Source organism: Trachemys scripta, chromosome 3 (genome assembly GCF_013100865.1).
Source record: "Trachemys scripta elegans isolate TJP31775 chromosome 3, CAS_Tse_1.0, whole genome shotgun sequence".
Lineage (NCBI taxonomy): Eukaryota > Metazoa > Chordata > Testudines > Emydidae > Trachemys > Trachemys scripta.
This window is the reverse complement of record NC_048300.1, coordinates 50,302,120-50,308,119: the sequence shown is the minus strand read 5'-3', so window position 1 is coordinate 50,308,119 and position 6,000 is coordinate 50,302,120. Positions and strand designations below refer to the sequence as shown.

At 57.8% G+C, this 6,000-nt stretch overlaps 1 protein-coding gene across 1 annotated transcript in view; it reads right to left on the bottom strand.

Moving 5' to 3' along the window:
- Positions 1-6,000, bottom strand: part of DNAH14 (dynein axonemal heavy chain 14) — a 499,756-nt gene that overhangs the window by 94,723 nt on the left and 399,033 nt on the right. The gene's annotated exons all lie outside the window — the stretch shown is intronic.

The following is a 6,000-nucleotide window of genomic DNA, read 5'->3' as shown; positions in this document are numbered from 1 at the left end:
GGGAAGTGTAATGGACGTGAACAACACATCTCGAAGAACAACAGTTACAGAAGGTAAGTAACCGTTCTTTCTTCTTCGAGTGATTGTTCACGTCCATTACACATTAGGTGATTCCCAAGCTTACCATTGGAGGTGGGTAAGAGTCAAGGTACAACTGACTGTAGCACAGCCCGACCGACCATCGCGTCCTCTCTGGTCTGGTGATGGATCGCGTAGTGGGCTGTGAACGTATGTACGGACGACCAGGTGGCTGCCTTACAGATCTCCTGAATAGGGACCTGCGCCAAGTATGCCGTTGAGGACGCTTGGGCTCTAGTCGAATGGGCCCGGATCTCCAGGACCGGAACATTGGCGAGCTCATAACAAGTGCGTATACAATGCACAATCCATGCCGACAAGCGCTGTGTCGAGATAGGCAAGCCTTTCATACGTTCCGCAATAGCAATGAACAGCTGGGGTGTTCTGCGGAACGACCTGGTCCATTCCAGGTAAAATGCCAACGCCCTTCGGACATCCAGGGTATGTAGGCTGCGGTGGTGAGGGTCCGTATGGGGTTTAGGAAAAAACACCGGTAGGCAAATGTCTTGCCCCATGTGAAACTGTGATACCACCTTTGGGAGGAATTTAGGGTGCGGCCTCAGTTGCACCTTATCTTTATGGAACACTGTATAGGGTGGTTCCGAAGAGAGGGCCCTCAATTCTGATACCCTTCTGGCCGACGTGATGGCCACGAGAAATGCCACCTTCCACGAGAGGTGCGTGAGGGAGCAAGTGGCTAGGGGCTCAAAGGGAGGACTCATGAGTCTTGTTAGGACTAGGTTCAGACTCCACGCCGGAACAGGCGGGCGCGAGTAGGGAAACACCCTTTCCAGCCCCTTGAGGAATCGGGCCACTGTGGGGTTGGAGAACACTGACACTCCCAACTCTCCCGGATGGAAAGCCGAAATAGCGGCTAAGTGAACTCTAAGTGAGGCGGGCGCAAGCCCTTGTTCTTGAGGTGCAGTAGGTAGTCCAAGATCGACGGAATTGAGGCTGGTAAAGGCTGTATGCGTTGAGGCTCACACCAGTGGGAGAACCTTTTCCATTTTGCCAGGTAGGTCGCTCTTGTAGAGGGCTTCCTACTATTAAGGAGGATTTGCTGAACTTGGTGAGAGCATCTGTGTTCTGCATCATTCAGCCAGAGAGATACCATGCCGTGAGATGTAGTGAAGACAGGTTCGGGTGGAGTAGGCGACCTTTGTCTTGCGTGACTAGGTCGCGATGGAGGGGGAGGGTGATTGGATCGGCTATGGACAGTTCCAGCAGGGACGTGAACCAATGCTGGCGTGGCCAGGCCGGGGCAATGAGTATGATCGTCGCCCTGTCCCTGCGGGTCTTGAGGAGAACCTTGTGTATGAGTGGGAATGGAGGGAAGGCGTATCTTAGGCTCCCTCCCCATGGGATCATGAAAGCATCTGCTAATGATCCCCGGCTGAGGTTCTGGAACGAGCAGAACTGAGGGCATTGGCTGTTGTCCCTGGTGGCGAATAGATCCACCCGGGGAAAGCCCCACCTCCGGAAGATCGAATGCAGGACGTCTCGCCTCAACGTCCATTCGTGCATTCGGTAGGATCGGCTGAGGCGGTCTGCTAAGCCGTTTTGAATCCCCGGAAGATACATCGCGATGAGGTGTATCGCATGGGCTATACAGAAGTTCCATAATTGGAGTGCCTCGTGACAGAGGGGAGAAGACCGGGACCCGCCCTGCTTGTTTATATAGAACATGGCGGTAGTGTTGTCCGTCAGGACTGCCACGCTGTGACCTTTTATGGAGGCGCGGAAGGTCTGACAGGCGAGGCGAACCGCTCTTAGCTCCTTCAGATTGATGTGAAGCAGCTGGTCTTCTCTGGACCACAGCCCTTGGGTCTGCAGTTCCCCCAGGTGCGCCCCCCAGCCCAGGTCCGATGCATCTGTTACCAACGTCAGAGTGGGCTGTGGGGCAGCGAAGGGGATCCCTTTGCATACCTGTTGGCGATCGAGCCACCAGCGTAGCGAGTTGAGCACCTGGTTTGGGATCGTGACTACTTGATCCAACGGGTCTCTGTTGGGGCGATGCGTGTGGGCGAACCACAACTGTAAAGGCCGGAGCCTCAAGGCGGGCATGTCTGACCACGTGTGTGCAAGCTGCCATATGCCCCAGAAGCTGCATGCAACACCTTGCCGTTGTCGTGGGGAATTTTTGGACCGAGCTTACGGCTTTGTGAATTGACATGAACCGTGCCTCTGGTAGACTCGCTTGCGCGGTTACCGAGTCCAGGGTAGCCCCTATGAAGTCCAGCCTCTGTGTGGGGACTAACGTGGATTTTGGCACATTGACCCGGAGGCCGAGCTTGTCGAACGTCTGCAGGGCCAGCGTCACGTGAGATCGGACCTCGGCCTCCGACCTGCCAATCGTCCAGGTATGGGAACACACGCATCCTTCTTTTTCGAAGGAAGGCTGCTACCACGGACATGCACTTCGTAAACACCCGTGGTGCTGACGCCAAGCCGAAGGGCAGGACCGTAAATTGGAAATGGCGCTGGTCGACAACGAAGCGCAGAAAACGTCTGTGGGCCGGATTGATTGCGATGTGAAAATAGGCATCTTTCATATCGAGGGCAGCATACCAATCCCCCGGATCCAGGGATGGGATAATAGTTCCAAGGGAGACCATACGGAAGCGCGCTTTGATCAGAAACTTGTTTAGATCGCGCAGGTCCAAGATAGGACGGAGGCCCCCTTTCGCCTTGGGGATCAGGAAGTATCTGGAATAGAATCCTTTTCCCCTTAGGTCTGGTGGGACCTCTTCTACTGCTCCTGCAGCGAGAAGGGTCTGTACCTCCTGTATGAGGAGTTGCTCGTGAGAAGGGTCCCTGAAGAGGGACGGGGAGGGGGGATGGCAGGGAGGGGGCGAGGAAAACTGGAGGGTATAGCCCGCCTTCACTGTGCGCAGGACCCAGCGGTCCGATGTTATGCGCAACCAGGCTCGGTAGAAATGGGCCAGACGGTCCTTGAAACCCAGAGGAGGATCCGGTATATGAAGTGGTACACTGTCCTCGGGCGTAGCTTCAAAAGCCTGGTTTATTTCCTGGCTGTGGCTTGCCCTGGCCGTGACTCTGGCCCTGGTTAGGCGTGTTGTTACGTCTCCGCCTGTTATCCCTGCCCCGACGGCGGTACGGCTCGTGTCGGGGCCGAGGGTGGTATTGCCTTTGCGGCGGCTGGGGTTTAAAGGGCTTACGCTGCGTTACCGGCGCGTGCATACCCAACGACTTAAGGGTCACTCGTGAGTCCTTAAGGCTATGTAGCCTGGCGTCCGTCTGGTCGGAAAACAAGCCCGAACCTTCAAACGGGAGGTCCTGCAGCGTGGTCTGCACCTCTGGCGTGAGACCTGAAGCCTGCAACCACGCCGAACGCCTCATCACGACTCCCGACGCAACTGTTCTAGCCACAGCGTCGGCTGAGTCTAGTGCGGCCTGTAAAGAGGTCTTGGCCACTGCCATTCCCTCATCCACCAGGGCCGTGAACTCCTGATGCGCGTCAGGTGGGAGGGAGTCCTTAAACTTGGCGACTGATGCCCAAGAGTTAAAATTGTGCCTGTTTAGAATCGCCTGCTGATTGGTGATCCTCAGTTGAAGGCCCCCCGATGAATAGACTTTCCTCCCGAATAAGTCCAATCTCTTAGCTTCCTTGCCCTTGGGGGCAGGAGCTTGCTGGCCATGCCGCTCCTTTTTGTTGACCGCCGAGACCACCAGCGAACAGGGGGACGGATGTAGAAAGAGGAAGTCAAACCCTCTAGATGGGGCGAAGTATTTCCTCTCCACGCCTTTTGCAGTTGGCGCACTGGAGGCCGGTGTTTGCCACACCGTCTTATAGTTGGACTGTACTGTCTGTATAATCGGGAGAGCGACTCTGGAGGGGCCCTCTGGGCTCAGGATATCGACCATGGGGTCGTCCTGCTCTACAGTCTCCTCCGCTTGCAAGCCCAGATTGAGGGCTACCCGGCGAAGCAGGTCTTGGTGTGCCCGATGGTCAATCGGGGGAGGGCCGGACACCAGTGTGCCCGCTACCGCCTCATCTGGCGAGGAGGAAGAGGTCGGGGCCTTCTGCCCATCCTCATTGTCTTGCAATCCGGCATCAGCCAATTGTTCCTCTGCGGCCTGACCCGCCGCGTGGGATTGGGACGGTACCGTACTCGGTGCCGAGTCCACTCCTTCCCGCTCCGGTGGTCTAGAGACCGTTGCCTCCCTATACGATGGCGGACGGTGCCACGGGGAGCGGGATCGGTACCGGGATGGCCCGGATCTCGAGGCCCTCGATGGGGGCCCTTGTTGGTGGTAGGCCCAGGGTGTCCAGAATGGCCATTGGCTCGGCTGGCCCCACTGGGACTGACCGTAGTCCCTGCTGGCCTGTGACCTACGGGCATACCCGCCGTATCGGTCTGAGTCAGTCCCCGAGACCACGGACGGTGACCTGGAAGGCCATGGTGGAGCCGTAGGACGGTGCCGGTCCGGTCTTGGGGAGTAGCGCCTCCACGACCAGGACCTGGAATAGCGCCTCGTCGACCTGGATCTGGAACGGTACCGGTGATCGCAGGACCGGGAACGGCTACGGCTGGTCGGCCTCAGGTAACGAGCCGCCGATGCTTCGCGGTGCCAACTGGTGCTCGGTTGCTGAGTCGGTGCCGACCGCTTGCTGAAGCCCGACTGCTGCGGTGCTTCTTGCGCCGAGGGCAACCGGGAGTCCACCGAGGCGGAGCTCGACTGGGACCGGTCCCTGGAACGGTGCCGAGACGGCGACCGTGATGGGCGCACCATTGCCAGCTTGCCTCTGCGCGGCAGCATAGGCTGGGTGCCTTCAGCGCGTGCCGGGGCCTCAACGGACAAGGCAATGAGGTCCTTAGCTGCCTCAAACGTGTCCGGAGTGGAGGGCTGTTCCACGAGCTCCTCCAGCCCTTCATCCTCGCTCGACGCGCTCATCCCGGGGCTCGACGGGCCTTTCGGCGCCAGAGCCACTACCGGGGCCCGTGTTGGGGCTGTATCGGCCTTAGGGGCACTCGAGGTCTTTACCGGTGCCGCCTTCTTGTGCGGGGAGCGACCTCGGGCCTTAGGTTGGCCCTTCACTTTCGCCGGCAAAGACGATCGGCGTCGTGCATTTCCCAGCTGGGTCGGTGCCGCGGTCTTAGAGTGACCCGTCGGCGCCGGTTCCCGCACCGAAGCCGGGGTGCTCCGCACGGAGGCAGACGGTGCCGTCGAAGTGGAGGGCTGTAACGCCATCTCCAGGAGCAGCTGCTTAAGGCGAAAGTCCCTCTCTTTTTTAGTTCTGGGCTTAAAGGCCTTGCAGATCTTGCAGCGCTCTTTCTGGTGAGCCTCCCCCAGGCAACGAAGACACGAAGCGTGGGGGTCGCTCAATGGCATAGGCCTATGGCACGTGGCACAGGCCTTAAAACCTTGGGCGTGTGGCATACCGCACCGCCCGGGCCGGGGCTGAACAAACAACCCCGGCAGGAACTTTAAGTACTCTAATGAGCCGTTAACTACTGACTAAACACTACAACAACTAACTGATAACTGCTAGATAACTCTAATGACTATTGCTAAGGGACACTCTCAGACGAGAGACAGAGTTGTTCCAACGCCGCCACGGACGGTAAGAAGGAACTGGAGGGGTCGGGTCGGCAGGGATATATATACCCTGGAGCGGGGCGCCGCTCTGGCGGGAAGGAGGGGGCCCCGCCGGCCCGACGGGAGCCGCTAAGGGAAAAAGTTTCCGACGTCTGTGCACGCGGCGCGCGTACACCTAATGTGTAATGGACGTGAACAATCACTCGAAGAAGAATCTGAAGTGCCTTCCAAAATCTGAGAGGGACGAGGTGTGGAGCATGCTTTCAGAAGTCTTAAAAGAGCAACACTCCGATGCGGAAACTACAGAACCTGAACCACCAAAAAAAAAAAAAGAAAATTAACCTTCTTCTGGTGACATCT